The 10,498-nt window shown below is 43.1% G+C and overlaps 2 non-coding genes across 2 annotated transcripts; both read left to right on the top strand.

Moving 5' to 3' along the window:
* Positions 1-3,431: 3,431 nt before the first annotated feature.
* LOC132897150 (U2 spliceosomal RNA) lies at positions 3,432-3,622 on the top strand. Its single transcript, XR_009656254.1, has one exon. It is a non-coding gene; the product is annotated as a U2 spliceosomal RNA (small nuclear RNA).
* Positions 3,623-7,550: 3,928 nt separating this feature from the next.
* Positions 7,551-7,622, top strand: trnaw-cca (transfer RNA tryptophan (anticodon CCA)). Its single transcript has one exon. It is a non-coding gene; the product is annotated as a tRNA-Trp (tRNA).
* Positions 7,623-10,498: the final 2,876 nt, after the last annotated feature.

The raw sequence follows: 10,498 nt of genomic DNA, 5'->3' as shown, positions 1-10,498 counted from the left end.
CACTCACCTCAGGACTGTGCACCTTACACACAGCACACTCACCTCAGGACTATGCAAGTTACACACAGCACACTCACCTCAGGACTGTGCACGTTACACACAGCACACTCACCTCAGGACTGTGCACGTTACACACAGCTCACTCACCTCAGGACTGTGCACGTTACACACAGCACACTCACCTCAGGACTGTGCACGTTAAACACAGCACACTCACCTCAGGACTGTGCACGTTACACACAGCACACTCACCTCAGGACTGTGCACGTTACACACAGCACACTCACCTCAGGACTGTGCACGTTACACACAGCACACTCACCTCAGGACTGTGCACGTTACACACAGCACACTCACCTCAGGACTGTGCACGTTACACACAGCACACTCACCTCAGGACTGTGCACGTTACACACAGCACACTCACCTCAGGACTGTGCACGTTACACACAGCACACTCACCTCATGACTGTGCACGTTACACACAGCACACTCACCTCAGGACTGTGCACCTTACACACAGCACACTCACCTCAGGACTATGCAAGTTACACACTGCACACTCACCTCAGGACTGTGCACGTTACACACAGCACACTCACCTCAGGACTGTGAATGTTACACACAGCACACACACCTCAGCACTGTGCACCTTACACACAGCACACACACCTCAGGACTGTGCACGTTACACACAGCACACTCACCTCAGGACTGTGCACGTTACACACAGCACACTCACCTCAGGACTGTGCACGTTACACACAGCACACTCACCTCAGGACTGTGCACGTTACACACAGCACACTCACCTCAGGACTGTGCACGTTACACACAGCACACTCACCTCAGGACTGTGCACGTTACACACAGCACACTCACCTCAGGACTGTGCACCTTACACACAGCACACTCACCTCAGGACTATGCAAGTTACACACTGCACACTCACCTCAGGACTGTGCACGTTACACACAGCACACTCACCTCAGGACTGTGAACGTTACACACAGCACACACACCTCAGCACTGTGCACCTTACACACAGCACACACACCTCAGGACTGTGCACGTTACACACAGCACACACACCTCAGGACTGTGCACCTTACACACAGCACACACACCTCAGGACTGTGCACCTTACACACAGCTCACTCACCTCAGGACTGTGCACGTTACACACAGCACACTCACCTCAGGACTGTGCACGTTACACACAGCACACTCACCTCAGGACTATGCACCTTACACACAGCACACTCACCTCAGGACTGTGCACGTTACACACAGCACACTCACCTCAGGACTGTGCACGTTACACACAGCACATTCACCTCAGGACTGTGCACGTTACACACAGCACACTCACCTCAGGACTGTGCACGTTACACACTGCACACTCACCTCAGGACTGTGCACGTTACACACAGCACACTCACCTCAGGACTGTGCACGTTACACACAGCTCACTCACCTCAGGACTGTGCACGTTACACACAGCACACTCACCTCAGGACTGTGCACGTTACACACAGCACACTCACCTCAGGACTGTGCACGTTACACATAGCACACTCACCTCAGGACTGTGCACGTTACACACAGCACACTCACCTCAGGACTGTGCACGTTACACACAGCACACTCACCTCAGGACTGTGCACGTTACACACAGCACACTCACCTCAGGACTGTGCACGTTACACACAGCACACTCACCTCAGGACTGTGCACGTTACACACAGCACACTCACCTCAGGACTGTGCACGTTACACATAGCACACTCACCTCAGGACTGTGCACGTTACACACAGCACACACACCTCAGGACTGTGCACGTTACACACAGCACACTCACCTCAGGACTGTGCACGTTACACACAGCACACTCACCTCAGGACTGTGCACGTTACACACAGCACACTCACCTCAGGACTGTACACGTTACACACAGCACACTCACCTCAGGACTGTGCACGTTACACACAGCACACTCACCTCAGGACTGTGCATGTTACACACAGCACACACACCTCAGGACTGTGCACCTTACACACAGCACACTCACCTCAGGACTGTGCACCTTACACACAGCACACACACCTCAGGACTGTGCACCTTACACACAACACACACACCTCAGGACTGTGCACCTTACACACAACACACACACCTCAGGACTGTGCACCTTACACACAACACACACACCTCAGGACTGTGCACCTTACACACAGCACATTCACCTCAGGACTGTGCGCTTTATACACAGCACACACACCGCAATAATTTATAATGTGACTGTCACTGTGCAATACTTTATATGTGCAATACCTCACTCCATAATATGTAACACAACACATACACCTGACTGTGCACCTTACACCCCCCCCTTTTATGTTATTTATTTATTTTTATTTATTTATTTATTTTTTCTGTTTCCCCCCTTCCCCTCTCTCTACACGCTGTTTGCACTGTTATTGGAGATGCTTTAAGCTCATTGTGCATGTGTATAGTGACAATAAAGGCATTCTATCTATCTTCTCTTCCATATTGGGGTGTCGGTGGGTGGGTGAGTGTGTGTGTGTGTGTGTGTGAGAGAGAGAGTGTGTGTGTTTGTGTGTGTGCGAGAGAGAGGGGGGGTAGAGAAAGAGAGAGGTATGAGTTTTTAAAGGTTGCAGCCAGTACATTACTGAAAAGTCCTTAATCTCCAAATGTCCATTGTTCATCATAATCATATGAGAAAGAAAGTCCTACTTGAAAGTTTGCCTCCTCCACACGAACACATTCCTCAACAGAGTCAACAGCGGAGGTTGCAGACTCAGGCGATTTGAAAAAGGTAGTTAGTTTCAGAAGTGCAGCTGCATTCTTTTTGCCCCTTTTTTTTTCGTTTAGTGCGACCACTCTCATAACTGCGCTTCATCTTGTTTACAGTTCCCTCTGCTTTGGTTTGAATTTCCGTCGCGCACCTGTCTACGTCTTCAGATCATGGACTAGTCCAATGTAAAACAATCAGGGTGTGTGTGTGTGTGTGTGCTGGGACAAATACTATATACACATGAATTCGATATTCTGATGCTATTTTGATGTGTTTTTCCATTTATATCGTTGACTACTTAATATCAGAGACAAATTAAGATTACATATATATTGTTTGGTGTTTACCGTGACGGGGCTGACCGTTAGGGGCCCCCAAATTTTGGGGGCCCGAGGCAACCGCCTTGGTTTGCCTAATGGTAAGTCTGCCCCTGCAGGGCCCTACGCAACGTGCATAATGTGCGTGGGTGAACTGGTACTACACACACACACACCAAGACGATGTCTCTCTTCAAAAGGATCCAGCTGTTGGGGGCGGAGTCTAGCTGTGTTTACCTTTCTGGAGTTTAATATTTGGAAGTGGTTTATTTAAAGCTATTGACTGCAGCAAGTTATCACTTCTTGGCCTTTTGCCTAAGATCAAGTGTAGTATCTGTTCTTATCAGTTTAATATCTGATATGTTCTTTAAATGAGGACGATATATTAAACAGATTTTTAGAACAAGGAGCTGGAATAAGGGCTTGTTCTTTCTGCTCCACACATCAATCTGGTATTGCAGTATCTCCAGGAATGGTGCCCTTGTTTAAAAACTAAAAAAAAGGCAAACTTTTCTTTAATATGTCAGTTTAATGTTTGTGTTTTCTATATAAGAGTAGATGTTTGATAGTTGAGAGCTAGAAGTGGGGTTTGCTTTTTCTGTTCCATGTATCTGTGTGACATTATAGTAGTCCTAGAAAGAGTTATTTTGCTCAAAAAATAAAGAAAATTCTTTTTTTTTTTGTCTGGTCTGATTCTTCCCTGTTTTCTGGTTTTCTCCATGTTTATAACAAGCAACTGGACTGTTAGTCTGCAGTAATTCTTTTTCTTACTTTTTCATGAGACAATATTTCCTACCTTCTACTTTCTTTTTATTTACTTACTGGCTTATTTTTTTTTCTCTGCCTGTTTGCAATGGCTAAGAAAGCTGTAAAGATGCAAGAGACTGGCCCAGGCCACCTTACCCTATATAGACAGGGCTGAGCCAGGTAAAAACTGCCCTTTTTTCCTGTCAAGGTTTTCTCAACAGATTCTGGTACTTCAGACCATACTGATCAAATTAAGATTTTTGCGCCATCTTGAAATTTGTTCAGAATCCAAGATGCCACCAAAATTCCTAGATGGCCGCCAGGATACCTAAAATCGGTTCTGTGTGGGAGGAAATTGTCCAAAGATCTGTTTTTTTGGCCTAAATTGATGATTTATGGTGAGAGAAATAAGATTCCATGGTTTTCAAATCCTTACCCAGTGTTTTCATCATGCAAATCCAAGATGGCCGCCATATGCGGCCCCCTAAACTACAAAGTATCATATCTCCTGTTCTAGAAGGACTACAGCCGTAATTCTGGTGTCTATTCATAGGTTTTCATGGTCAGGGAATCCATTTCTGCAGGTATTTTGCAAATCTGACCATTTGGTCAATCAGAAAATCCAAAATGGCGCCCCACCATGGAGAAATGGTCTTGTGTGATTTGTGATCAAGGGACATAGTTGGTTGAATTCAAATTAATTGTATGATATTCTCATGTTCATGTAAGGTTTCATGTCCTGTTTCTGTGTATTAGATAACTGCGGGATAACTGGTTATCTCTAATTGACATCTAATCTATCTCTAATCCCAGTTTTTAGAAAACTAAAATCATAGAAATATCACCCAGTTCACAAATTTTAATGGGGATAAATAACTGTGATTTCTTTTCCAGCATCACCAGAGTCTCTGTGATGCTGTTGGCAGGCAAGCAATAGACTTTTGTGTAAACCACACTAATGGCAGCAAAACCGCTTTTGAGCCAGGGAGCCAATGACGGAGAATTGTGTGTTCTTTGCAATAGTTGCATTAAAGCGAAAGAAGATTTTTCCAAAGTGGCAAAAGATGGGCTGAAACGGTATTGGGAGTTAGCAGACAGGTGGTCAAGAATAGATAGCAGTTTGGATTAGGAATAATTTCTGCAGACCAGAATACGGATGTACAGCAAGCAGAAGGTTAAATCGAGTTCAGGGATCTTGCCAGATGAGAGCAGCGCTGATGAGCACATAAAGAGGAGTAACTTCCAGGCACAGATATGGTACCAGTGTCTGCAGCCAAATATAGAGTACCCATCCATCGACAGTGGCAGCGGTTGGGAAAGAACAGACGAGGGTATCCGGCCAATTTGGTTTACATGTCCACAACTGCCACCAAGTCTCTCCAAGAAAAAGACCAAGAGAAAGGATCAACAGAAGGGTAAGCAGTGTTTCTCTAATTTGATCTAATTCTTTTCAAATTCAAGAACAAAGTGCATTTACATTGAATCCAATGTTCTGTCTTGCAGGCTCAGCTGAATATGATGCAGATCTTGAGACAGTAGATGAGAGTGGCCCAGCTCGACCAAAGAACAGGAAATCCTCCAGAAAACGACAAGTTTATGGTAGATAAATTTCTTTATCCAGGTCCAAGTCAGTTCTTTTCATTTTTCTTCTATTAAATTTTCACCTTGCTCAAAATGTTAACATCACTTTCAGGTTCAACTGATTGTACAGATGAGACCCTGGAAGAGAGTGAACCACTTCATGAGGAACAAAGCGAAGGAGAACATGCTTCAAGAACTGGTGACGAGTGCTTTGGTGACGATGAAACGTCTGAAACAGAGGATACAGATACGGAGAATATTTCTGATAGTGACATTTCTGAATTTTTAACATCTGAGAGTGATGACTTTACTGATCTTGACATTAGTGATTAAGGAGACAGTGCATATTCATAGTTAACAGATGGAATATCCCAAACGAATGGTGTACTGAATACTCAAGGGCCTTTGGACTTTTTTTTTTTTTTTTGGACAGCAATGTTAGGGCTATTTTGTGCATAAGGTGTCCTATGATTACAAGAGCACTGAATAGACATTACCCACTTTTTGTTTTTTGTATCAGTTGAATCAACAGGTCTTGAGTATGGTTGAATCAACAGACTGCGGCAATAGCCCCAATCAGGGGCATATCAAGCTTTCCAAAAGTGGCGGTGTTCTGGAATGGGGAAGCCATATCATTAGAAATTGGTTTATGGCTATATACCGTACACGCCTGGCGTGTACACTGTGATGTACTGTCAATGACCGATATGGAACTTTTTCATACCCATGGTCCATGGATGCAAATGAAAGGGAGGACAGCAGAAAGCCTATAAATCCAGTTGACTCCAGCCAAGTTCTGCATTTCATGCAGAGATCTATCATGTTGGGTTTTGGTGTTGTTACTGCCAGGGCTATGTAATTATTCAGTAAGTGAAGGCAAAAAGTATTGAGTGATAATTCTAGGTAACAGGATACTGTTCTATAACAGAGATGTCAGTATTGCTGCCTACACTGGTATACACTGATATAAACAAAACCAAAATTTTCACATACCCCAAGAAGTCATACACAGTGTATAGATCATACACCATCATGCATAACAGTTTGGACTGGGATCGCTTTGTGTGAGCAGGAGGCATGGCTAATCAGTTCATGTTGGAGAAGCGCAGCATCCTGGAAGGACCTCTTTAGTATAGCATTCAAATAAGACGGGGCAGTTCCTGCTTTTAATGTCTTTAATTATTCAAACTCGTGTACAAAACTTGTTTGCATCATGCATTACATCAGGTTTAATGCATAAAATTTGAAAATGATGCAATAGACTACACATACAACAAACACTTAATGGCCAAATAACATTACTGTACAACAATTATTGAACATTCATTCGATTTGAAATGCCTTTAAATCTCAATTGAAAAACTCTTCTAAAAAGTGATAAACAGTAATAATGCATGAAAAGTAGACTTGGTACAAACACACACACTCGTAATAAAAAACTTGCCTCAACTGACTTTACAACTAGTAACTACTACTATTTAACATCACTGTCAACAAATCCTGACAACCTTACTTTACCCTGACACACTATTTCTGTTTGAAACAACCAAATGTGTTTTTTCTTTGCTCCTTATAAGAAACAAATTGTTGAGCAATCATTTGTCTGTCCAACAGGTCAAGGTTGTTCTTCTGAACATGACACACAGCTACACTATTAAGACGTGTTTGTGTCACGCTACTTCGCAGCCATGTTTTCAGCCTTCTTAGAACAGATCATTCATACATTACTCACTTTTTAATATTATACAGACATTTAAGTGCACATGTCAAGCAAACCTATCCAAGTTGCTTTGGATAAAAGTGTCTGCTGCTACTAAGTATAATGTTATGGATCTTAACATTTTTGGATGACATAATCAAGAGCAGTAATATAATCAATGTAGGTTCATATAATCAATCAAGGTTTTGGAGGTTTTTGATATAGACATGCATCATTAAAATGGTGTACCCCTACTTCAAAAACAAAAAGTTAGCCACTCACAGGAGATTGAGGAGGACTCAATTTGGTTCTCCAAAATAGCTTAATTATCCCCAACGTGATCACACAAAAGCCTAAAAACATGTTCTACTTCTCCATGTACTCAGGGACCTTGTGGTGCAACGGTAGCGCGTCTGACTCCAGATCAGAAGGCTGCGTGTTCAAATCACGTCGAGGTCAAGCTTGTTTGGACCTTCCAGCAAGATGGCGTGCTGAGTAGTCAAGCCTTTGGTATGCTCTGCAAGCCTAGTCCCAAATTGCAACAAAATTAAAATAGTTTTAGTCAGCCGAAGCCAGAAAAATGATGTTCGAGGAAGTTAAAGCCTCGGGAAGTGAAATAAAGTCGACGCTGGAAATAGGGGCCGAGGTGAGCCTAGCATTGGCTAACGAAGCTAACGTTAATGTTCGCCAAGAAGAAACAGAGGATATGGAGGCAACTTGCTCTGTGGTAAGAAGAAGACAACACAGCCCTCCATCCAATGTCACTGTCTCTGCTAAGAAACAGAAGGGAATGCCGAAACTACAGCTGGAATTCATGTCTAATGTGGACGTCCTAGCTACTATCCAGAACTTAACGGCATTAGTAGAGGACTTCGGTGCACAGCTAAAACAGAACAACATCATGATAGCTAACGTCGCAAAGGCAGCGGAGTTTAACGCTGCGAACATCAAAGAGGGACAAGAAAAGACTAAAGTGCTTGAAAATGCGGTGCGGGAGCTTCAGAAGGAGAATTTGGAGCTGAAAGAAAAAACTGAGGAATTGGAGCGATATCAAAGAAGATGGAACCTCCGTCTAAATGGGCTCCTCGAAACTGAGGGCGAGAATACCCGACAGGAGGTAGCAGAGCTAACAACAAGGATGATACCAGAATGGTCACACAAAATGGACATAATTCTGGACACTGTTCACAGACTGGGGAAACCAAAACCAGGAAAGACTCGTCAGATCATCTTACAATTCACCTCAAGAACCCACCGCGACGCACTTTGGAAACAAGCGAAGGATGACAGGGTGTGTGCCGAGAGGAAGGTACGCTTCAAAGAGGACCTCACCACAGCGGAACGAGATGCTCGCAACGCGCTCTGGCCAAAGATTGAAAGAGCGAGACAGCAGGGAATGAAGGCATTCTTCAGAGGACCCTTCGGATTGATCAACGGACAACGCATTCAGGAATAGGAAAGGTGATCGGGTATACCAGCTGACTACGATAAAATGTAAAGGGAGGAAAATGTTTATTAGGGGCGTTGCTGAAGTTAAAAACTTACCATTACTTTTGACGGCAGGTGCTTAATTTAAAGCCACTAGAGTAGCCTGTTTGGCTCTTTTCTTTTATTTTTTTGTCCATCGTTCTTTTATTTATGTCATTGTTTACCACAGAAGTTTCAGTTACATCTCTAAATGTAAGGGGTCTTAAAGACAACACGGAAAGGAAAGCTTTGTTTTTGTTTTGCAAAGGGCAGAAAAATACTTTCACGTTTATGCAGGAGACACATTCTATGAGGGAGGATGAAACGTTTTGGACACAACAATGGGGAGAAAAGATTTTTTTCAGTCATGGCACAGAACGGTCAGGAGGAGTGGCAATTTTGCTAAATAACTGTTCTGGGAAACACTTGTATGTGAAGGCAGACGAACATGGACATTGGTTGATTGCAGTGATGGACTTAGTAAGTAAGTAAGTAAGTAAGTAAGCTTAATTTGTATCGCACATTTAAACACAGCATGCACTGACCAAAGTGCTGTACAGAGTCAGTATTAAAAGACAAATGATCAAAAATAAAAAGAAATAAATAAAATAAAACTATAATGATAACAACAATAACAATAAGCTGATGGTTAGGGAAAGGCCAAGGAATAGAGATGGGTTTTTAGCCTAGATTTAAAGGCAGAGATGGAGGGAGCAGATCTAATGTCCGGTGGGAGCTGATTCCAGAGACGTGGAGCAGCAACAGAAAAAGCTCTGTCACTTCTCTGCTTCAGCCGCGAGCGAGGTACATGAAGAAGCCCTGTGTTAGAGGATCTTAGAGACCTTTGGACTGAGTGGGGCTGTAAAAGGTCATTGATGTAGGCTGGGGCCAGCCCACTGAGTGCTTTAAAAACAAATAATAAGACTTTAAATTGTATTCTGAAAAAGACTGGGAGCCAGTGCAAGGAGGCCAGAATGGGAGTGATGTGCTCACGTCTCCTGGTGCCAGTTAACAGACGTGTAGCTGCGTTTTGGACCAGCTGTAAACGTCTAAGTGAGGTTTGAGGGAGGCCAAGATAAAGGGAATTGCAGTAATCCAGTCGTGATGTGATAAAAGCATGGATGACTATTTCAAGATCATTATGAGATAGGAAGGCTTTGAGGCGGGAAATCACTCTGAGTTGGTAAAAACTATTTTTGAGTCACTTAAATGACTCAAGGCTCATTTTGCTGAATGTGTATGGGTACAACAACAGACAGAAGAATTTGGACTTGTTAAAAGACATGACAAATGAAATAGAGAGATGCAAACTATCTTACCAATGTGAAAATGTATTAATAGGAGGGGATCTTAATTTGGTAAATGATGAATGGTTGGATAGGTCTCCCCCAAGAGGCCATACTTATTCACCGAATAAGACATTTCAAGAATTCTGCCATTCAAATGCGCTACAAGACGCCTGGAGGCACTACAATGGTAACAAAGTACAATTTTCTTGGTTTCAACCAAATGGGAGTCATCTGTCTAGGTTGGATTACTGGTTGCTATCAGACCTTCTTTTAGGACTGGTGTCTGATGTAAGAATGTCAGCAGCTCCGTTAACAGATCATTCAGTTATCTCTCTGGTACTAAAACCCCCTGAACCACAATTTCATTCTAAGGGTTATTGGAAATTCAACTCAGAGTTACTTTCACATGATTGTTACTGTACGGGTGTCAAGCAACTTATAAAAGAGGTTATGGATATGGAGGATTTTTCCTCATACATACTGAAATGGGAATTCTGTAAGTATAAAATAAGACAATATTCAATCGCTTACAGTAAAAATCTTAAAAAGTCTCAAAGACAAGAGGAACTGCAGCTCATT

Source organism: Neoarius graeffei, chromosome 1 (assembly GCF_027579695.1).
Source record: "Neoarius graeffei isolate fNeoGra1 chromosome 1, fNeoGra1.pri, whole genome shotgun sequence".
Taxonomy (NCBI): Eukaryota; Metazoa; Chordata; class Actinopteri; order Siluriformes; family Ariidae; genus Neoarius; species Neoarius graeffei.
This window is presented reverse-complemented; position numbering and strand designations above follow the sequence as displayed.